The sequence below is a fragment of the Aythya ferina genome, assembly GCF_964211825.1.
Source record: "Aythya ferina genome assembly, chromosome: 2".
NCBI lineage: Eukaryota > Metazoa > Chordata > Aves > Anseriformes > Anatidae > Aythya > Aythya ferina.
In genome coordinates this window covers 152,052,450-152,076,669 of record NC_140297.1, presented here as the reverse complement: position 1 = coordinate 152,076,669, position 24,220 = coordinate 152,052,450, and the positions used below count along the sequence as shown (strand labels likewise).

Here is a 24,220-nt window from a genome sequence, read left to right as displayed (position 1 = left end):
GCCCCTCACAAGCTCAGTTACAGATGGCGAACAGGAGACGATTCCCGTTCCCACATGCTGGACACTGCAGCACAGCTATGAACCCCTGACTCTTCCTCTGAGGATGCCCAGATCTGGTGATTTCCAGAATGAAGCTAGCCACCAGATTTTCATTTGAATCAAAATCAACAGAGATCTGGAGCAATTGAAATATGTTGCTAGATTGGTCTGATTCCATAATTTCCCAATATTTCTCTCAGCTTAAGCTTTGTCATTATTATATTGCTTCAAGCAATGGGGTTTCCCCTCCCTTACTGGGTCTGGCATGGGACATCCATCCAAAATACAACATGTAAAGCAACTGACTGAAGGAAACATCAGTGGAAAGATATGAAGGGGAAAGAAAATAGTGTTCAGAAAAACAGCAAAATGAAACCACCTCAGCAGCCCTGAGCTTTTCACACTTGTGCTAGCAAAGATAAATTCCCTAGTCAGTTCTGGAGTGCTGAACAGATGGAAAGGGCATTTTTTACCCTATACCTGAGCTAAGTATAAATAAATGCCAGCCGTCCTTCATGTAAGCACACAGTCTAAGGAAGGGGACCCCTATCCTTACAGCTTCTCTGAGGAGTCTGTGCAGAGCAAACGCGAGCCAACTACTGTGATCCTTTGGGAATCACACTGAGAGAAGAGAGAAGACCTCTGCTGTCATTAGGATGGCAGAATATGCTGCATGTATGCCCAGGAGGAGAAGGACTCTCTAGACACTTTCCCCACTCCCCAAAAGAGGCAACAGCTTTTCCTCTACTGCTGCTGCCATGTGGTTTGGGCTGAAATCTTGCAGCCTCCTCCTCCAGCAGCTGAGCAGACAAACCGCAGGCCAGCCACTTTCTCTGTGTCTCCATTTTCCTCTTAGCAGAAAGGATAATAAAATTACCCAGCACTCAGGAATGCTGCAGCTTTAATTCATTAATATCTATAAGGAGCTTAGAGATCCTCAGCCATAAGGGGCTCTGGAAATGCCAGCAGAAACGCTTTGCATCTTGTCACTCTGCTCCAGCTTTCAAAATTTCCCTACTGAATCCACTGATTCAAACAGTTTGAGCTCTAAATTTTCTGACTTGGCAAATTCGAATCAGCTGTTCACAGTGATGTGAGGAGTGAAAACGCGATCTTTGTCAGCGAGAGGAAACGGGGAGCAGCACTAGTCTATCTGCATGCTGCATGAGTCAGCCACAGTTTGTGCACCTGCTGTGACTTACAAATCTGAATGCACTTGGAGATGCTGGTTTTGCAAACAGATGGATTTTGTAAATCCTGTTAACGTTTCTGTGTGTAAGAGCTTCCCAGCAGAAAAGGAGCATGTCCATGTGAGTATTGGATCCACTTACCCTTATAGATTTTAAAATAGTGGCTTCATTTTACTCAGGCTGGAGATATAAATAGATTTATTGTAGAGTGGGCATTCTGGTTGTGTTTGTGAGAATGGTGACTTTCAGGAAATTAAATTTTAGATTAGCTGCTCTAAGCTATAAGAAGGGGAGAAGAGGAAAGATGTGTGTCTCTAAAGACACATTGGTTCTGGAGGGCTCAGTTCAACCATACTCCAACAAAATAACAAGCTTGGAGACAACACGGGGTCTGTGTGCGTAAACTGCTCGTTGTGCTCACTCTCAATCATAGGGTTTTATTCCAAAAAAGTTAGTGGAATGTGTTTGTTCTCACAATGTTTAAGCAGCTTAGGCAGGGAAAATTGCATAATGCTTTTCCTACGTAAGCTTTCAGTATCTGACTTGTACTGGACTCTTTTGCTCTGTGCTTCTACAGCCTCCTTTTGCATGGGATAGGGCCAGAGAGGTAAACAACGAAGCCAAGCCCAATAAGAAGGGGGAAGAGGCCCTAGGGAAATGCAGAGGGGTAGCAGAAGCACAGCATGCGCGGCAGCAGTTTACATGCAAAACTGCTGAGATTCTTCCATTCGTCTACGCAGCAAGACTGACATCAAGCTGGTCAGGCACATGCCACATCTGGCTGTGCCAGCTATCATCCCCAAATCTCCTGGCCATTCTGAATTAACCCAAAATGCACAATAAACAAGAACTGGAAAGAGAAAAAGATCAGTAATCTTCAGCAGTGACAACAAAAAACTGTCACCCCTATAGGCGACCTCTCATGGCTAGTAAGCCTCAGCAGAGGGTTTAATTTTGGCAATAGTTGGAGAAGATGAGGTGGAAGACTTGTCCTTTTTCTCTTTTCTGAAGGGACATTCACACCTGTAGGTAGAACAGTGACCAGCACTAAGGCAGTGAAGTGGCAGCTGTGTCATGGTCTGACAATGAAGGAGATGAGCAGAAGTTGGTTTAAATGTTGGTGTCCAACGGGCAGAACCCACCTCTAAGACTCACCTCCATTAGGGAGACATAAAGTCCTGGTACTTCCCCACATTGCTGTGATCATCAGTTATTTAATGCTAGAAACCTGCCATATACTGTAAAATCCTAACTGTTTTATCGGAATTTATTATATGGGCAATTAACATAGGCAATCCCATTACCGCTAATGGGATTTATCTGACTAAATCTCACATGTGTTATTCTCCTAGAAAAACAAGCGATCAAGTTTTTGGCTTAGCCTAAGTTTCCAAAGATAAATGTATTCACTCATTTATTACTAACTACACAGCTTGTGGCCATGTGGTGTGAGTATAAACAAGCTGAACAAATGTCTAGTATGGGAAGGAATAAAATGTTAACGCAAATAATTGATTTGGTGATCTCTTTGCAGCCAGCGAGACAGATATTTCATTGCCAGGTCTGCCTATGTAAAACAGTAATTGTGTGATTATCACTTAATGACTGGAGTTCATTTCTTTTCCTTCCCAATCACAAAAGCTGTGTGGATCTGCTCAGAACATATTGATAATTTCAGAATATTTATGCAAACAAATCTGAAATCACAGCAGCCAGCTCAGCCTGTATTTATGTCTCTGCATTGACACGGAGGAGACCTTGCCAATAAAGATGTCTCTAGCAGAATGGGGCAGAGCAAGACCAAGGAGAGAGGGCAGCATCTGAGCTGTTACCCCTCAAAAACACTAAGTCATGAGGTTACGTCCATCCAGAGGAGGATGGCTGGGGTGATGCTGTAGTTAAAATGAGGGGACAATGGCATACACAGACACTGAGCATATGGAGCAGCCCCCACTTGCGTACAGCTCCTACCCCTGATCACAGGTGTTAATCAAATGAGACTGCTGCAGCAAACCCCACCTTATACAGCACCCCAAAAAATTCTCCAATCCATTGATGGGCACAGAAATCTTGCTTTGAAAAGTGGTTTCCTGGTTCACCCTGCATGACAGTCTGAAACATTTCAAAGCTCGCTGAGCGAGGCTGCTCTTCATCCCAAGGACTCAGTGTCTGGACCCTACCTGTGTAGGCATGCTTTTCAACACATCACAGCTCCAGCTATTATTTTGCTCTTGGCTACTTCTGGAGCACTTCCCAGTCCTGGAAGATCTGACCCTCACCACCACTTATGCTGCCAGAAGTGGTGCTGTTGAGTACCATGATGGGGATTTTCAAATGCGTAAGGGGTTAAGCACCCACCTCCTAAAGATTTTCAGGAAGAGGACAGTTAATTCCTTTAGTTACGCTCACTTGTAAGGATAGAGTGTCTCTGCACACAGTGTGTCACAAGGACACTCTCAGGCATACAGCATTGAACTCTGTGAGCATACCTACATCCCTACTCATCACGTGGCCCTGGACAAGATATATGTAAGCTTTGTGCCAAAGTCACTGCAGATACTTTTTCTTGTTCTGCAGGAGGAAAATCCTAAAAAAGAACAAGCTATAGATATGTATAAATATTCATCCGGCATTGAAAAGAAATGCATAGAGGCATCTAGAGTTAGTTTCCATCTGTTAGTGAAGATCCCAAGTGTTGTTACTGGAAGCAGAACCCAACTGGCTCATCTGCCCCTACTGTGTTACACCTCCTCTGTCGAAGCAGTGTGCCTGTTTCCTGGCCCGGGTCTGTGTTATCAGCTGAACTGTGTCTAGGTGATGGGCTTTGTCATGAGCAGGACCAGTGCAAGTGCTTTGACTTTGTAGGCAGATGATGACCTCAGTGTATTGCAGGGAGATATGGATGGAGGGAGCTACACATCCCTCCTGGTCTATCTCCTCACCCCTTAGGTTAATGTCCAGGAGTGGAGGAGCCAGACCCACCATGGCAGCTAGAATCGGTGCTGTTACACAACCTTAGGAAAAAAAAAAAAAAAAAAAAAAAAAAAAAAAAAAACCATGCTAGGGTCAAGGGCAAAATCTGAATTGGTAAATAAAACAAGCCAGGATACTTTGGGTTCAGAGGAGAACCACAAAAATGATTAAATGGCTGGAACGCTTCTCCTAAGAATAAAGGCTGAGAGAGCTGGGATTGTTTAGCCTGGAGAACAGAAAGTTCCCAGGAGGCCTTATATCAGCCTTTCAATAATTAAAAGGGACTTATAGGAAAGAAGGATAGAGAATTTTTACCAGGGTTTGTAGTGATAGGACAGGGGGTAAAAGTTTTAAACTAAAATACAATAGATTTAGATATAAGAGATTGGATATAAGGAAGAAAATCTTTACTATAAGGGTGGTGAGGCACTGGAATAGGTTGCCCGGAGAAGCTATGGGTACTCCATCCCTGGAAGTGTACAAGGCCAGGTGGGATAGAGCTTTGAGCAACCTGGTCTGGTGGGAGGTATCCCTGCCTATGGCAGGGAGGTTGGAACTAGATGATCTTTAAGTTCCCTTCCAAACTAAACCGTTCTATGATTCTGATTTACATCTGCTTAAGGGCAAATGAAGTGATGCAGATCATGTCCTTTGAGCTCTGCACCCCCAAACCAGAACACCTCCCTCCTTGCTTCTTGCTGGTCCTGGTTTCCTCTGAGCAGTGCTGCCAGGCTTCCTGGGACGATGCTGGTTGGATAACATCAAAAACCTTTGAGGCAATATTCTAATTAATGGTTTACCAAGGAGGGTCTCTAGCCTGTGCCCTGGCCCTGTGCGTCTCCCTAGTTGTAGCCAAAGGGGCTGACTTGGGAGTCAAGTCCAAAGCTGAATTTTCTCAGCACCGCGGGTTGTGCTGAGCCTGTAAGTCTAAACTGGGAATTCCCAATGGGACCTGAATTCCCCTGCAGTTAACAAGGGAGTCTGGAGACCGTGTACTGTCCCACTTACAGCCCATTTTCACTGGACAGGCAGTGAGCCCAGATGGCTGGTTTTGATATAAAACATGTTTTCCCTATTTTTGTCTCTCCTTCCCTGCCACTTGTATGTTTGCTTCACCCGACTATGACTCCCTGCTTATTGCAGTCATGTAGACGTACTGAGACAGCCACAAATGCGAGGCTTAATACCTGAGTTTGATCCAGTACACCACTGCAGAGCAGTACGAACCAGCAACACAAGACTGTGTATGTGGTAAAGGACATGGATAGAAATCTCTCTAAATACATCTTTAAAAAACAGGGAAAATAATCTACATAAGTCATTTTTTTTTTCTGGTTTTGAATTTCCGATTGATACTACTGTAGGAGGACATGCAAAAAAATGTAGGTGTCCTGCTGGATTAAATTTGGAGGCAACTGATGATGCCACGTTACATTATAAATAGCTTCTCTCTAAAACAGTTTAATTTATTCTTATAATGTTTTCTCTTTTCCTTAAAATCCTGGGGCTGAGCTCAATAAACTGATAGAAGAACTCCCACTCCCTTCAGCAAATTTTGGATCAAGTCCTGTGGGATTAGCCCACATGAGCTTTACAGAGCAAGTACATGCACGCAGCAGCAACAGATTAATGAGGCCATTTCTGTGACCAAGCATTTGCCGACAGGGGTTAAGTTTCCATGGCCAAGCACTAACAGACTTAAGTCATCATCTTAATAGCCTGCACATCCATTATATTGAAAGTGAAATGAGCACATCTGGGTGCCTAGAGTTGCAAATGATTAATAAAAAAAAAAAGCAGACAACTGAGTGGTAAAGTGAAGATACTATATGAAGAGTATGTACATGTAAATGTCATTCAAAGAGTCACGCTCAAAGTTTGGGAATCTGTGGGTCCAGTGAGTACTGTGTATTCTTGCACAAACACGTTCCACTGACAAATGAGCCCAGTGTTTGATGTCCATTTGAGCACTGGTGGCAATGCTGACACAGAAATGAAATTCCTGCTCGCTTTGGTAGGAGCTGCTTGTACGTGATGGAGAGCAGCATGTGAGCAGTAGGGTCCAGTTTGAACCACCTAATGTGAGGAAATTGGGAATTAAGTCTAATAACTGACTGCAAGCACAGAGAGAAGGTTTAAATAAACATGCTTCAGTGCAGGGACAGGCGATATGTTTGGAAATCTGGGCAGGCTCTTTCTGCCGTCTGTGTTTTGTTTCTGAATCCAATGCTATCATAATGAATAAGCTGTTTGCTCTTTCGACTGCACACCACATGACAGCTAGTTTCCATCCAAAAGCTTTGGCCCCTGCATGTAAATTGATCCTGTAAAGTTAACTCCTTTGTTCAAGAGGTTAAGTATGCGATGTATCAATTGGGCTTTTTGTGTAAAAGCCATAGAATGATATACTTTTTGAGCCATATGTGTATTGCAGAATAATTTGCACGAGAGGTATGTGGAGGAGCAAAGATGGATCATACAAAAAATGTAGGCTCCAGTTCAAGAAAGCATCCATTTAGAATGGAGCAGAATTTAAGCATATGCTTAACTCCCACTGAAATACAGCTTCTAATCACGTTTGAGGTTAAGAGTGTGGTTAATGCTGGCCCAGCAGGGAGGGATTTAGGCACATGTTTAAAATCTCTGAACTGGGCAGGGGTTACCTAAAGGCCTCCTGAGTCTGCACTGACAAGACCGGTGATCCAAATTTGCACCCAGCCTCCAGCAAAAGTGCCAGAGAGAGCCAGGATGGAAACAAAAAGTCTGAAGGAAACGGGATGATCAGGAGACGCTTCAGAAGGGCCAAACATGAAAGCTGGGTTTCACCCTGCATGTGAGACATGGTGATTACACATCCTCGGGATGCAGCAGTGCAGCTAGAAGATGAGGACACGGGGGGCTTCACCATTCTGCATGAATCCCCTGCTTACAGGCTGGGGCAGGTGAATGCTGAGGACACCAGGAGATCCATGTTGTTCTGATTCACATGTTGGACATGACCTAGGGCTACATTCCTTCTGCAACATAGTAACTCTAGCATGCATCCCAGCCTCTCAGGTGGAAATGGAGGACCAGGAGATGCTCACAGACATGGGGGACCAGAGAAGTCCCTTTTACAGGTAGAAAAGTACCTCCATCCTATGTCCTGGTTGCTATCACTGTAAAGATATTCAGGATATTCCAGAGAATATGAAGGGCTTCTGTAAAAGTAGCTTTGCCACGATGAGGAACTCAGAATGAAGCACGAGGGAAAAAGGAATCTTCCTTGCAGGAAACAGTACTGTCTTTGCATTGTCTTCTTCAGTGAAACCCACGTTGCCTAGGTAGAATGACGTCTCCTCTGACATCTTAATCCCCGCCGCCTACCCTGCTGGCAGCGGGATCATATGCATCTTTGGCAACAGACAATTGGCATTTTCAAAACATGTTAAATTCTTCCCTTCTGCTGCAGTGCATCTGGACACAGAACATACTGGCAGCCTCGCTCAATGTTATCATTTTATTAGAAACTCTTGAAGAAGCATATTTGTCTTATCCCTTCAGCTTTTTGTTATTTCTCTCTGGTAGCAAGAAGGAACAGCGAGCAAGGTACTTCCCAAAGAAAATAAAGGCACAGCCTCTGCCCTGCAGAGCCATCAATCCCTTTAAGATCCTTTGCAGTGTTGTGAAATAAGAGAATCAGAAAATCTAATCCCACCGTTGTGAAAATGTGAAGGTACTTTTAATATTTCTCTTTTGTGTGTGTCTCTGTGTGTGCGTGAGTGTATTTAACCTTCGTCTCTTTAAAAAGGAGGGTTATTTTTTTCCATTGTAATGGGGTAGATTGGGAAAAGTAACGCTCTCCTTGATTTCACTGCCTTAATCCTGTTCCTGCTCCAAGGCAGAGTAATGTATCAGCTGTAGTGCTGAGCACCTACCATGCTCTTCCTCCTCTGTGCTCCTGGATTAAGCAATTTCTACAGACACCAGAGCAAAGTCTGGGGTCATTACCAACTCTAGGGGCTTGTACTGATTTCAGGAGCATTGTTGGGCTTTTGTCTGATCTAATCTAGCACAGCTCCACTGCCTGTCCAGAGCCCTAATAGTTCCTGCCAGGTGGGGATCTGGCCCTCAGCCTCTGTTAATTATCATAATCATTCAGAGATGAAGAATACGTTTATCACAAAGCAGAGAGAGACCTGTCAGCTGCATGAGCTGCCAAAAGGGAAGGTGTTTGCTCGTCTCGGCTCCAAGGGGTATCACCTCAGTGACACAGGGCACAGATCTGCCAGGAGCAGGTTGTTCCCACTGATGCTAACCGGAGGCGATGGAAAGAGACTAGACAGCTCTTCCGAGCCCCTCCCTGCCCTATTTTTCTGTGATGTCTGTTATTTAACAAGGGATCAAGCCTTCCCTGTTGGTACAAATTATACCACCCGAGGCCAGGCAGTGTGTGTTACAGGAGCAGAGAGCTCAGCAGGCTCGATTTATGGCATGGTTTTGAGCATGAAGTTCAGTTTCTGGGGCCAGGAGCTATGGAGGGACCAGGAGCTCCCAGGGTAGTTGGAGCTTCATCAGTGCATGATGAAGGTGATGGACAAATTGAGGCCAGCTGAATTTCCCCCTGCATTTTGCTGGCTGGTTTGGGAGGTTTTGCATGGATTAGGGGAGGATTTGTCAGGCTGCAGTGCCAAGACTGTTGATTCACAGAATCCTTTTTATTTTTCAACTGTGTCAGAGTTCCCTAGCTGGCATCTCTCTCCCCAAACCTGCCCAGTCAGTGGAAAAGGAAGATTTATTTCCAGCCTTTGTTTTACAGCTGGGGTGAGGAGAGGCTTCTTTTGTCTGACTTTAAGGAGATGCCTCCTCCTCTTCCTGAGCATGCAGCACATGCAGGCCTTCCTGCCAGGGCCGGGGCAGGTGGGGGATGCTGGCAATTTTCCCTTGGCACAAGGGCATCGATACCAACATGAGACACCCCCCTCCCAGATGCACACGTGCCTGTCTGTTGACTGCTGCAGGAGCTGCCTGCATATTTTAGGAGACAATTAGGCTAAGGCAGTGCCTACTGCCTATTCACTCTTTGTCTCCACCCTGGGGAGCAGGAGGAATGATTTATTAAGACTTAACGTCTTCTGGCTTTGGTCAGCTGTGGTGTGAAAATAGCTTCATTGAAGGCAATTAGTATCGAGCCCTAATTAAAACCAAAATGGTTACTGCACTTAGAGCACAGCCTCAGAGCAGGAAAAAGAGGAAAGCAGGCAATGGGGAACAGGCAGGGGCACAGCTCCAGCCACCCCAAGCTGCCTGCTCACCCCCAGCTCATGTGAGGGCCAAGGGTGGGCAGCCCCTGGCCATGTTCAGCCCTTTTCAGGGGCTTCCCCAGCAAGAATAAAGTAGGAAAGTGTCCACACAGCTCTGTTGGGGCTGAGAGTGACCTGAAAGCCCAGAGAGAGCCCAGCTGGGGCAGCCGGTGTGCATCCAGACAGCACAGGAGAGACTAGTGCTCCCTGCGGCAAATCATCACTAATCCTCTGAAAGCAGACAAAATCTAAACAAGGGATGCAGCCTGAGCTTGCTCGAGTGGCTTTGTTCAGCCTCTGGCACCTGCCCAAGTGGGGCTGGGTAATCCTCCAGCACTCCCACAAGGTTTGCCTCAGCAGAAGGCCCAGCATCCCCCAGGCTGCATGCCCCTTTGTGCCAGGCCTCAGGCCTCCAGTGCTGCCTGCAGCCCGGCATGGAGCCCCCTCATTAAAAATGTGATTTTTCCACCCTTGTGCTTGGCCCTGTGTCAGGTTCTTTTAGCGACTCTGAATGAGAGAGTGTGTTGTGCCTGGGACTTCTCTAGCACTGAGGCCAACTGATTTGGGATAACCTGTACTCGTAGTCCCACAGTTTTTCCCTCCAAAATACTGTAATATCTTCTAGATGGCCTGCTGAGAAAGGTGTCTGGTCCATGCTGGGTCCTGAGGTATGCTGGAGACTTCTTCTAACAATATAACAGTGCAGAAAAGTGCCAACCCTTTGGGAAATCCCCCGATACTTTTAAATTTATTAGTCAGGATGTAGATAAGATGTCTTCAGTACATTCAGGTGACAACAGGACTTCTGTGATTGAAGGTGCAGCTCCGCAACACTAATAGTGTAGGGGAATTGTGTAGGGCTGCTGGTCAGGGGAAAGCAGTCCCTGCATGAGCCAAAGACGTTATGAATGTGAGCATGAGTCTACTCAGCACCTCCACTTCCATCACATCAGTGGCCATGGGGCTCTCACTGCACACCCACACATCCACTGAGCATCACAACACATTGCACGCTGTTGTCATGCCCACACCTCCCACACCACCCATTTGCACTGCCCATGCAAGTGCCTGTGCGTTCACTGCATGCTAGACCTGGGAGAGGGCTGACCAGAAATCCAAAGCAATCCTAGCCTGCACACATTATAAATTGCTTCTTGTGGAAAATAGATCACTGCAACTGCTAGGAAAATTTGGATCTGGAGTCTGGTCATTGCACTCATTTAGAGCTATGTTAAAGTAAAATATACTTCAGTTAAGTATCCATGTGCCTTACTGTAGCTTAATAAATCAGATGACACATTGCAGTCAATTAAACCAACAGAATGACAGTAAACAGTAATATATGGTGTGTGGTACAATATGCAGTCATGTCTGCTGTGGTAAGAGGAACTCATCAAAGAGCCTGTACTAAAGCAGGCAGTGCCACTCAGTTCTGGTAAGATTTCCAAATAAAGAAGAAGCTTCCTTATTTGAGGTTTCAATAAAAGTTAGGTTCCTTTTCCTACAAGGAACTGATAAATGCCATCATCCGTCCAAGTTATTCTGAGATGTTTTTCACCTCAGGTCTGCTTGCCTCTCTATGAATCATTTCCCCAGAATTATGTGCATGTATTTAAAATGTGTTCTTGGTGTATTTAAAATCTTGAGCTAATTGCCAGCTTGGGGTTCCTTCAGCATAGACTAACAAAAAGATTTTTAAGATTAACTGTTTTATTATTAGCAAGGATTAGATCTTCAGCTGTATAAACTGGGTCAGTATCATTGCAAATACAGATATGATCCTTATCTCATTAGCACACGACTTTAGCCTTAAACTACAGTGTCTTTTTCTGCATCCTGAGAGAAATCCACTGGGATGCATAACACATTCTGTATCTTAGTGCGGGGGAGAAATTGTCATAGCACCTTCCCTAGAGCCCATGGAAGGCAACAAAAAGCCATGCTTTGATTTTAGGATCAGGCCTATGCCTGGTACAGCAAAGCACTGCTCAAGCAGGTAGTTAACTTTAACCGTGTACCTCATTTTCAAGACTTTGGGAGGGTGTGGAGGAGGAATACTTTTAATTTTGACAGGACGTTACAAATAAAATGCTATTTAATGAATAGAAAATCTGTTGAATTCAGGAGGAAGTTATGTTTTTATCTAGAGTCCCTTATCCTTGAAGATCCTCTAGTTTCACCAATATTTAATTCAGCGGGAGTTTTCCACAGAGAAAATCTGTCATTTATTTTCCTTACGGTACCTACTGAGCAAATATAGAGAAAATAAAGTTTACCATGGCACAAAGGAGACTTTAAGTCACTTTTCAATTACTTGATGTTACAAACATCTGGAGCTGTGACTGGTCTCTCATGCCCACAGCTAAGTATGTTTCTTGAAAAATCCTGTGCTACATGAGCAAATAAGAAGGGGGCAATGTGTTACTCAAAGTTTTTCATTATTACTTTTATTTTTAATTTCTTCATTGGTCTGCCTTGATTTTAAAAGGTTGACTCACAAAAAGTATGTCTTTGCTAGTCAAAACAGAGCTGTATCCTCAAAATTACCACATCTGGTCCAAACTAAATCTTGATCTGTGCATGTGCTTTCTCCAAGCCCCAGACTTTTTCAGATTCAGGACAGTGATTCAGACTCATCTTTCTAATGAAGATTAATTGCATATGGGTTTCATTGTGGTTTCAGAGACCTAAAAGGCAGCAGAGAGACCAGCAGATGCAGATTCTTAGACGGGGAAGACTCAAGGGTGCACATATAGCTTTATAGGCCTAGTCATTATGTGCAAGAACATTATAGATTTTTTGTATATGCCTTTGCCTAATTGGGTGACTAATTATCCAGATACTGATTTACATAAAGAATGGAGAAAGAGGGTCAAAAAGAGGCAGAAAAGGGGAATATAAATTCCTCCATACACAGTCTATGTTCCTGAATCTCTTATACCTATGCTGTTCCCTCCCTACTGTGGGTCTCCATCCACACCTGCTGTTCAGGCACGTCTTCATGCACACAGGTGTACATTGCTAGGTAATACAAGTCCAGACTCCTATGTGCTATCTGGATATGTCCAGCTTTGAAACTAGAGCCTTGTTATCAAAGGTGGTGGATAATGACAACTAACATAAAAATCAGCTTCAAGATGAGATTTTACGCCTGGAGTTATCCCAGCAGTGTAGGGGACCTTCCACAGTTTTGGAGTGGCTGCTTCAAAATGCATGTTTTAATTCAGTGCCCTGGGTATCTTCAGTCTACAGCTAGCGTTTCTTTTCCAATTATTGTTGTGAGCGGATAAAATATATTTTAATATCTTTGTGCTAAGAGTCCTATCTCAAAAGAGAGCAGTATTTCTACTGCACTTCAAGACCATTACATTTATTTGCACAATTCACTTAACTCTGGTCCATGATATTGCCAGAAGCCCTTGATGGAATTATAGTTCCATAATTATAGCTTTATAAATTACAAGCCTTAATAGCTTGAGGGCCAGATTCTCACTTGCAATAAATCATAAGAGCTTCATTGATTTTATTGAAGTATATGGAGGTATGTCAACTTACACCAGCTGAAAAACAAGGTGAGATCTTCACACTTTGAAGTCATTGGGAGTTCTGCCATCAATTTAAAGGCATCCAGAAATTAACCTTTGGTCCTCATTTTTCATAGCCACTTTGCTACCATGAACTGCATCAATACAATAAATTGTTGAAGATAATGGTATCACAAACCAAGATGATGTTGCTAACTAAAATCTGTCATTACCACTCACGCTTTAAAAGGTTGAGCACTAAAAGGGTGTGATTCTCTACCACCTTAGACTCCCTTTGTATAGACAACACAGTAATAGATCCTGAACTTCAGCAATATTCTAACATCTTTTTATGGATGGCTTTGAATATGAATACATATAAAAGTTTCAGAATATATCACTGCTCACTCATAGCTAATTTATTGTTTATGCATGAACCTGTGTGAGGAACAGATTAATGACTGGAGGATAGACATCATTTCAAATGGTCAGCAAATGAATGGTTCAGTTCACTCCAATCCTCTAGAAAACTGCAGAGCATTCTGCCAAGAAGCCAGTGGAAGAGAAGGACAAAATACAGAGCATGGGAGGAAGGATTGCATTGGATGAAATAAATATAACATATTTATGTAAGTAGTGAAAGTCATTCACTGCCATGGGTCATGTTTGACCTAGTAGAGATCACTCAGGATGGAGTGATCTTTCACTTCACTTCACTTTCACTTAAACAATAAGAATACACTGCTCAGTGTTTCCCATTAAAGTAATGTATATAGCACTTACATAGTGTCTGTGTGTTTTAATGACCATAATACTTTAGTGGGCTTATATTTGGCTATCCATATGTTCAGATATGGAAACAGACCTACTGAAATTTTCAGTCCAAAATAACTATTGATCTTTTTGGCAACTAAAATTTGCACACCTGTGCTCTGCCCAAGATTTTGCAGGGAGTCAATTTTGGCAGGCACATCGGAGATCAGCAGTTCCTAAGTCCAAGTAATGAACACTTGATTACAATTTATTTCCTCTGAATGTAATTCCCTTAAATATCAAAATAGGTTCTCCAGAGGAGGATTATTAGGGGTCTGTTAAGGATAGGAAAGTACAGGCCCAAAGTTGCCAGCAGATGAGGTGGCTGTGGCGTAGGCGAAGGAAGGCATAAAATGTTTATCCCTTTAAGCCATGGTGATTGATGAAGGGTAAGCTTGAGAGTGTTCTCCTGAGACTGTTCCTGTATTGCACTTCTCTGGTTTTCCTTTCCTCTCTGTTTATGGTTACAACTGTATTATTTGTCCCTCAGCTAAGATAAACATAACTTCCCCACTTTTGAATCCATTATAACAAATTTACTTCTTTCACTCAGGAAAAGAAAAAAAAAAATATCTGTATCTGTTGCTTCTTGACAGCTCCACCACAGAAAGATAAGAGAAGGCTGGTAAAAACATTGAACTTCTCAGAAAAGAGGAATCTGTGGTCATGAAACAGGCAGGTGATAATGAGCTCCTTGCCCCAGGGCAGGCTGTGCTCTCCTCGGGGAAGCTGGAGCAACTGGCACGCCAGTTCAGCTCTGATGCATCAAAGGTGGCATTTGAGAAGGTCATTGCTTCGACTTGTGTCAGGACCATGACAAATAAAAATCAAAGATGGAAAATCAAGAAAATTGTGAAGTGCTGCAACCAAGTCCCATCCAAGGAGTAGATAACTGAGAAGTTAATAGCAGGTGGCTAAACAGAACTTTCAATGGACATATTAATTTAGACAATGATGTGCTGATGCCATAAACTACCCTGCAAGGGTAGAGCAGCCTGATCATGGTGAGTAGCTGGAGTCCTGCATCCACTACAGCAGCAAATGCAACAGCATAGAGAAGCCCACTCCTGCAAGCAGTCCTGAACACACATGCTTTCATGTTATCAAGGCCTTAAAAGTAACGTGACAGTGATCTTCAAAGTGAATTGATAAAGTCAATCTGGAGATCTTCAAAAGTCATCTGGATGCAGCCTTTGGCAACCTTCTCTAGGTAGCCCTGCATGAGCTGATAACCTCCAGAAGTCCCTTCCACCCTTAACCATTTTGTGATGCTGTGATTCTGTAATTCGGGGGCCCAATTTCTCCACTGTTGCTTGGAAGATGTATTAAGCACAGTTTATTCTCAGTCTTTCGGTGCTGCATATGCCTTTGCTCATTGTACTGATGGATGAGAGTGGAGTTTCCACAAACTCCCTGCGAGGCTATGATGAATACAGCCACAAGCACTGCATTTTCTGGGTACCATGTATTAACAGAGCATTAACGAGGAAAACGTTAATTACATATTGCCACTACTACTCACCCAAAAGGAATTCAGCCTGACAAAACACCATCATAAAAAGGAAGGCATTTAGGAACGAATCTATGCATGTGACATACATAAATAATTTCTATCCTGCCTATGCAAGCCTTGTGTGGCTTGTAGCTGGCTGCCAAGGTCTCTGCAGCACCATCAAGCACACCCTCAGGTGACGGTCCAGTGGCTCTGGTTGCCACTTAATGAGTGCTGACAGGAAGATTAGAACAAAAACACAAAATACCCTCTGATAACTTTTCTAGAATTAAAACCTGCCCTTCTGGTGAAGCTATATGCTCGAGTTCTTTTTCTCTTGTTAATTCCGTTTTTAGCAAAGCTTCAACTTTTCAGTGACCATGGGCCAAGGCATCTGGATATCTGGGGTTAGCAATGTGCTGTGAGGACATGGCTGCCTGATTCTCTGCCCATTTGCATCCCCAGAGCATCTCAACCTACTTTTACTCATCCACCCCCAAGAGAAGGAGACCAAGAGGTCCAGTCTGCCACGTCTGGGCCTGCATAAGATGCTGCAGCATGCAGAAACAAGAAAGACAGCTCTCAGTTATGGAGGAGTACATTTGGTTTCTGTTCAGACCAGCTGTTTAATTGAACACTGATGGCATCCATCTCCAGGGCATGAACAAGAGCATAGCTATCACCACCACCACTACCAGATGGTTGAATTGTTGTTCAGGAGAGCAAAATGACCTGTATTTTCAAATCCGTACAAATGAGGCAGCAAGTTACGTTCAACAGCTGGCTGCTTTACCAAAACGGGATATTGTTAATTTATGCACACACCCGGTGTGCAGCCTGGTGTGAGAGTTGTGACTTTGGGTTAAAGCCACCATCATTTTACAAATTGTGCACAATCACTCGTAATATTTGCAAAATACAAAATACAGTTTGCTCTCTGTTGCCTGTTCTGCACAACCCTTTCATTACAGAAACATCTGTTAGAAGCACTTTAGCTAAGGGTTTGTCAGAGTTTCCATTATAAACCACTACATTCAAGGGGTTACTGCAACTCAGCCATAAAAAGTTGCTCCAGGCTCAAACTTGGCATAAAAGGTCTCCAGTGGGAGATTTTTTTCCCCCCCTAAAACTAAAATGTTAAAGTACATGCAGTTAAACAAAAGAAATTCACTTTCTCTTGGATACTGCCTCTCCCAAATCTGTATGTGTTAGACATATATGTACATATATTGTGCATCAACCTTTAAAGGTAAACTATTTATTAATTAATTTATTTGATTATTTATTGAAATAAAGTCACTAATTCACAGGCTTACTGATTTATTTAAAAATAAAATAAAATAAAATAAAATAAAATAAAATAAAATAAAATAAAAATAAAACCAAAAACAACTGGACAGGTGATTTCAGATAGAAAAACAAAACAAAATAATAATCATAATCATAATTTAAAAAAAAAAAAAAAAAAAACAAACAAACAAAAAAAAAACCAGCAACTGCATAGAAAAAAATCCATCCATGCTGGGGCAGCAGTAGTTTTAGGACGTTTATTCACCCCCAGCTGTAACTAACTTTCCTCTTGCAAGCAATGTGTTCACTCCTGCGCTGGCACTAGGGTCCAATGACCAAAATGACCCGAGGGTGAGCAGAGACATTATTTCTTTTAAGGGGCAGTCTGCTCCAGCAGGATGGAGGAGATTAGCAGAAGGATGTTAAGCAGGAGGAAACATGCTTGTTTAGAGAAGATAATCAAGGGGGAGGGGTTCCCCATACTGTACTGATCAAAGCAGCTAAGGTGATCCATGAACAGTGGCAGACAAAAATCCTCCGTGCAGCCTGGGGATGACAAAGAAGAGGTAGAGATCACAGGAGAGCTCAATTTAGGTTTGCAGGTAAAGGAAGGTTAAGCAAAGCTAAGATTCAGGAGACCTTGGAACTGAGGAAGGGCTCGTTTGTCGGGCTTGAGCATATGAGCAGTGGGAATGGTCAGCCAGTCAGGGCTCCTCAGTGCTCCCTGAATTTCACCCACATGGGAGAGCCAAGAACCACCCTGCCCAAATGGTGAAGCAACAACAGCTCTTCCTTACAGAACGGTTGAAGCTCTTGTTACACCATTCATTGTGCTACCCCCAGCAGCTGCAGCTACAGACCTCAGTGCTGATCCTGCAGGAATTTAAGCCCAGGAGTAATCCCATTTAAATTAATGGGATTATGCCTCAGAAGTGTAGAGTTAAGCACATGTGTATGTGTTTGCTGGTGCAGGCCTCGGGCAACAAGCGTGCTTGCAGAGTGCCCTGTCTGCAGCATTGCTCTCTGTGCATCCGTCCTGGTGGCTCCATCCATCAGGCAGTATGGCTCCAGCGTGAGCGTTAAGGTCTCTAAGGAAAACCCCAAAACTGAGGGAAATCGCACGGTGATTCACTGAGTGGCACCCTTTCCTCTGAGTCAGTCCTGAACAAAAGTCCCAGCCTGGCTTTGAGATGGGAAAGTACTGGTGGATGTGCCGTCCCCTGGAGGAGATGGAAAACAAACATCCTGCCCATGACTGCCACATAAGGTCTCAGCAGCTTTCTCAGAGAGTTCAGTTTTTAGCCCTTGTGTTGCTGGCCAAGATCCAGCTGCTGTAATTTCAGCTTTCTGGTTTGCACTCCCCACATGGGCTCCTGTTCTCTCTTGGTCTCGGCTGGATTTCTGAACACCAATAAGCAGCTGCAGTGGCTCCAATGGGTGAGGGAAGGTGCCTCTGTACACACAACGGACAACCTGGGATCAATCAGGGAATGAGTACGATGTGAAGAAACACTGCTTCCTTCACTTGCACTGAGTAGTGCTTTAATTTTCATTAAAATCAGATATTGCTCTGCATGCCAAACTCCAGAAAAAAAAAAATGGCACCCTGGCATTCATCGATGTTGGAATAACTGTTACATTACATGTTAACAGTTCCCTTCAATCCCCTCAAAAGCTTCAGCTCTAACTGAGCTCAGAGAAGAGGTGAGAACATGGTACAGCATCTTATGTGGGTAACGCACGTATTGTGTTTTCCTGCCCATGGACGTAAAAGAGGAAAATTTCTCTGCTGCATTTTATTATCAGCATGCAGCATGCTTGGGAGGCTTCTGATTCTTGGGAGCTGGCCAACCTCCTCCAGTGCTCTGGAGTCAACATGGCCATTGCCTGATGCCCTGTGGCACACCAAGTCATGAGCATCAGGAGCTCCTCGGAAGGAAGAGCTCAGATAAGGAGTCAGTCACTTAAGTCATAGGTTATCTGAAGTTAAACCTATCCAGGGTTTCATTCATCTCTCCTGTTTTCTGTAACCTTCTTATAAACCATCAACACTTTTCTTAGATCAAGAATGCTCAGATGAACTCTCATATTATTAATTATTATTATGAAATCATGAACATCCTCTTAATTAGAGAGAATGTCCCAAATGAGAAAACTTTGACTGGGTTGCTCCCAGCAATGGTTGCTTTATGCCAACCGTTCAGGTACACATTTTGACTGATTCAACAACTCTTCTTGAAAACATAAATAAATTTTTAAAAGCTGACAATGAAAGTTGACAGTAAGTAGTTGGGGAGCTGGAGCAGACATCAGCTAATAGGAATTTCCTGCTGTTACTACATGTAGTTCTACCTATAATCACTGTCACATTATTTTCTTATCCCAGATTGTCCTACGTGGCATGATAGGAACAGACATTTGACAGGTCCTAAAGAAACCTTCTAGAATAGACCAGGCATTAAAGATTTGCCTTTGTTGTAAGAAAAGAATAATGTTCACAAAGTTACATACATTTCCATGTATTAATATATTATCCTGGGCAGTCATAGCTAATGTTAACTTTATGTATCATTCCACTCTGAAATCTCCAACATGCCCATCTCTACTAGTCCAAGAAAAAGATGGGTCCTTTTCTTTTTACACTTTCCTTACATAAATACATAAAAGGGCTAAAAATCATGTTTTTAAAATGGATGGAGGTTGATGTGAATCTGTTATGTTAACAAGAAACAATATGGTATTTCCACATGTAATTAGACTATGTTAATTAGTCTACAGTCTATCATGCCAAGAAATGATAGAAACAACTTCTTAACTATATAAAAGTGGCAGGGGTTTTGTTAATGTTTTGTCTTCAGAGAAAAAACAACTCACATTTCCATCTGGATCCAACTCAGCTGCTGTGAAAGAGCAGCATCAGCAACCAGAATAGCAGAAACAGCAAAGAGTCAGAGTTCAGGTCCCAGTGCCATCCTGTTGTTTCTGCAAGAACAGGGCAAACGATCCTGGAAAAATACAGCAGAGTGCATCAGGGAGAGGTGTTACACTTGGCTGTAAAGCCCTCTCCTAAGTAATCACTGGGGGTGTTGACTTGCCTTTCTTTTATTTTGGTTATTAAATATGATCTGTGATCCTGTTAGCACTTTGCATGTCACACGGAAGTTTCACACCAGAAAAGGACTGGGATGGAGATTCCTTAGCTGTGGTCCACAGCGTACCGGTGAGCTCACTGTTCCTGTGGTATGCTGGCTTTCATCCTGGATTTTACTTGGGAGGAACAGAGCCAAGGGAAGGAGAAGAGATGAGATAAACAGCAAAAGCAGAAACCATGGTCAACTTTTACAGGAAGGTCAATACCCATATTCCTCTAAAGGCCTCTTAAAAAGAGGCACAAATGCTTTTTCAGTATGGTTTTCCATGTAATGTAAATTGCCACAGGGATGTTACACAATGACTCGGAGGATAAGTGCCCGTGAGGCAATTTCTTTATTGAGATGTGGAGCTCATCGCAGAAAAGCTGGAAAACACCTGTAGGCGTGGGAATAAGTTTCTAATCTTGCTGGAATAAATACACCCTGGACATGGTGCAGGCTTTTTAAGGTCCCACTGTACAACATTTATTTCTGTCTGTCCTCTGAAAAGTCTTTTCTTTTTTTTTTTTTTTTTTCACGGCTGAGAAAATATATGTGGCTACTAGCAGAAGAGAAAACATTTAGCCACATAGTTAAGGTGGTCCTCAGTGAAGATAAGTTGAATGACATCAGCAAAGTGAGGCAACAAATGTGTGAAATGCAAGTTTATGCTAATCCTGAGATGTTGTGCTAGAATTGGCTTTCGATGCACCAAGGTATTTTCCCCAACCACCATATTTGGCATATTGCCCATGAATATAATAAAAAGCATAGCACTGAAGGCTTCACATGGCTGACCTGAAAATCATAGAAGTTGAGGAAAGTTTTCTGTTCATTCCAGTGGCCTTCAGATGGCAATTTTTGCAGGGAGCACCACTGATTACTGAAATATCCTCAACCATGTCAAAACCCAGAGAAAATTATCACACTAAACTGCATCTGCTTGCAACTGCCACATTATATACATTAGCTGTCTGTCTCAGGCTGACCTATTTTAAATAATTATTTCTTTATGGAAGTTTAAAGGCTTGAGTCATTCCAGATGATGAAGCTGCAGAGAAAACTCCCTCTCCACCTCCTCTCCCCACCCCCATGTTACAGCATTGTGGAGGCCTTTTTCATGGAGTTTCATTCCTTCCATCCATTAAAAGAATTTGAAACTTGTCATTAAAATGGCTTTTCAGACAGAAGTGTGCCTTTTGTCATATCTTTGAATGCCAGCATAAATGTAGACAAAATTAAGCTTTAGCAACCAAAATTGCCCCAAATACTTTTGGTATTGAGCGTTTGCTGGACACTTGTCTGAGAGCTACAAAGCTCACTTCTGCCAAGAAGTGAGGGAAGAAAAATCACAGATGATACAAGGAGTGAGAAACACATATCCTACAGGGAAGGGAAGAAACTCAGTGGTCAAAGATGGGGAAGAGGCAGGCTTGTAATATTCAGTATATTCCACTGCATACATCAAATCTTCATTTTTTCTGTGCAGACTTTCACAGCCTTTCCTTCCTCCTGTGGCTTTTACTACCCAAGAAGGAATTGTCTTGGAGAGGCAGAACAAAAAGCTGAAAACTGAAGGGAGTGTGGGTGTGAGGGGGTTTATGTGTGCTTTGGTTTCAAAGCTTTGGCCTGAAAAGAGATATTTGCGTTAACAGACTACAAAAGATGGATGATTTGCTGCACTGAAAAAGTTAGAAACTCCTGCAACGTCAACACAGTTCATTGAAAGTTAAAAGGGGGGCGTGTTATTTTTAGGTGCTAAGTAATTCACATTTTGTGTTTAAAATAAAATATTCAGCTGTATCATTATGAGTCATTTTTGCTCAGATAGTTTACTAAAATATTCTCCTTATGTAATACTATCATCCAACATACCTGGGACCTCTATTTTAATATAAAGTCCATGTACACCAGAAAGTCTACAGATATATTTGTATTCTTAAGCAAATAATAACAAAGCAAAACAATATTTCAGGTATAGTCACTATCAGCAAGTTGTAAAATGTTGACTTCTCTCACTATATATTCAAATAGTCTATGTCTTCTCTATTATTACTTTTTCTCTGCAGTTTATGTGCTGTATGCCTGCAGCCAGGAACATGTGTTTCCAATTATCCGAGCTTTCCAAACCAGCTTTGCGTTCAATAGCAACTTCTTTTTTTAAGGTACAGCTCCTCCTCCCACAGAAGTTAATATTCCTCTTCTTTTTCACATAGCAAACAGCAGTGGCTCTTGATTCCAGGCCCATTTTAGAAATCATTTAATTTGGAGCTCCCCTAGACAAGAATGTATTCTCATCTAAACTTATTGTACACTTTACGAGACAAAACCAGGGTTTCATATTGAATGTATACAGAGTGCTGAAGAAAGAGGGGGAAAACTGATGTCATCCAGTCTGCTTTTTATGATATTTTCTCTAGTTTCCTATACAGTGAAGAATCAGTTGACCAGTAGAGTGATAATAGTGGAAATGTTAGATATCGTAAGCATCTCATGCTTACCATACATGCTCAGGCCTTACAAATCCTATGCCTGGAGCAACCTGTGACATGTACCATATCCGAATGATGTGTTGTAAGGTCATGAACTGTCATTTTCCCCATTTGTACATGGAGAATTTCAGGCAGACAGATGTTTAATTCTGTGTTGGCTTAGGCCTCAAGCTTGCATGTGACACTTCTGATCATCTACATCACTGAGATGTTGACCTGCTCACAGGCTTCAGTCTGGAGGAAGACTGGGGGCTCACTACCCACAGGAATTCAGGCTCAGAACCACAAATTGACAGTGCAAATATAACAAACATAAGGCTTGTATGGAGAAAATCAACCCCAAACCAAAGCATAGTTTGAGAGTAAGAGACACAGTAAGAGACACAGTCAGGGAGACCAAGGCAGTGTCTCACCTGAGCCGGAGATATGGGGTGATGTATGAGGAAAGTGGGGTTAGTGCATATCCCTGGATCTGGCTCCAGGTTAGGATGAAGCCAAAACACAACCAGACACAGAAATTTGGAAGTGACCTGAGATTTGTTGGTTTAGATGAAGCCTGTGTGAGTGACCTGAGGCCAAAAGAAGAGCTTGAACTCTGTAATATTCACTAAATAACCACTGCATGTTACAGCTCCTGAGGAGGGGAAATGGAGAAGGGGGTGCTGGTCTCTGCTCTGTGGTAACCAGTGACAGGACATGAGGGAATGGCACAAACCTGCCCCAAGCAAGGTTCAGACTGCATATATGGAAACATTTCTTTACCCTGAGGGTGGTCAAGCACTGGAACAGGCTTCCTAGAGAGATGTTTGATGCTCCGTGCCTGTCAGTGTTCAAGAGGCATTTGGACAATGCCCTCATTAATAATGCTTTAAGTTTTGGTTCGCCCTGAAGAAGTCAGGCAGTTGGACCTGGTGATCTTTGAAGGTCCAGCTGAACTATTCTGAATTACAATCTATATAACATCAACAGAATCTGCTTCCTATGTATGGGAAGATGACTGGAGAGAGATCAGAAGCAGGGAGCCACCCCAAACTTCATCAGCACTGCTGGGTTGGAGTATGGTGCAGGCCTCAGGCAGCAGGAAGGCTGGTCTGTGGGTGTGAGGCTGCTAGGAACAGGTTATCAACCTTTAAAGCCTTTATAAAACCTTTATAAAGCCTTTAGTCACTGAGTAACCAAAGATCAAGCAGCAGATCACTCATCTGACCACCACGTGATGAAAAGTGTATGATCCCTCATTTGTATGAGAAGCACTGCCTGAACATTACTCCACAGTAGCCTGAGCACCAGGGATACAGGAACCTCCTTCTGAAAAACAAAGCCAGCAGGACAGTGTATGTTGCAACTAGAAGGCACAAAAGCAAGACATTTACTCCAAAAGGAGCCACTGTGTTGCCCACCAGCAAACATGCTGGAACAGCAGGTTGCAAAACAGAGTAAAAAGCAGACAGGAGACTTAATTCATGCTTGATGTCGTATGACCCTCCTTCACACGTGTGCTGTGTAGCCCTAAAGCAGATGTGCAGTGAGCATAGTGTGCTGCAGTGTTTGAAACTTCTGATGATAACATGGTAGAGTGGAAGTGAGATAGAGGAATGTGATCCTGAATGAGCCAGGATGAATGCTTCAGCCCACTCCCAGGGGGCATGTGAGTGAGATGTGGGCAGCCACTGCCTCCCACAGAAGAGCTGAAGGCATGTCTCCTGAGGAGAAGCCTATAACCAGAGCATAACCAGCCAAGAGTGAAGCAATGGGGATTATGATGGCAATGAGACATCTGCAGAGCATGTTCCTCCTTTGGGGAAGTGCTGCAGTCCTTCCATGACAATACCAAGTCTCTTTCCTAATCATTGCATTCTTCTCCCCATGAGCCATCACACCTCTGTGGTGATGGTCCCACATGCTTTTGTAGAGAGGAGGGGAGCTGCAGCCCCTCTGATCATGAGATACGGCACTTTCTGACTCATCAGATCTAATGGAGGCAACTGCACTGT

General features: G+C 43.2%; 1 protein-coding gene and 1 long non-coding RNA gene across 3 annotated transcripts in view; one reads left to right on the top strand and one right to left on the bottom strand.

The window, feature by feature from the left end:
- The first annotated feature begins 1,211 nt into the window (after positions 1–1,211).
- ASAP1 (ArfGAP with SH3 domain, ankyrin repeat and PH domain 1) overlaps positions 1,212–24,220 on the top strand; it is a 176,077-nt gene continuing 153,068 nt past the window's right edge. Inside the window, exon 1 of one of the 2 annotated variants that reach the window (XM_084508985.1) lies at positions 1,212–1,349. The gene's annotated coding sequence lies outside the window, so the exon portion shown is untranslated. Of the gene's footprint in view, positions 1,350–7,695; positions 7,918–24,220 lie in introns of those variants that run through there. The other variant, XM_084508984.1, reaches the window with a different exon arrangement.
- The window catches only part of LOC311431479, a 44,801-nt gene continuing 37,427 nt past the window's right edge, over positions 16,847–24,220 (bottom strand). Inside the window, exons 3-4 of the long non-coding RNA XR_014689480.1 lie at positions 19,478–19,608; positions 16,847–17,823 (exon numbers count right to left, since the gene is read on the bottom strand). This is a non-coding gene — a long non-coding RNA (uncharacterized lncRNA). The remainder of the gene's footprint in view (positions 17,824–19,477; positions 19,609–24,220) is intronic.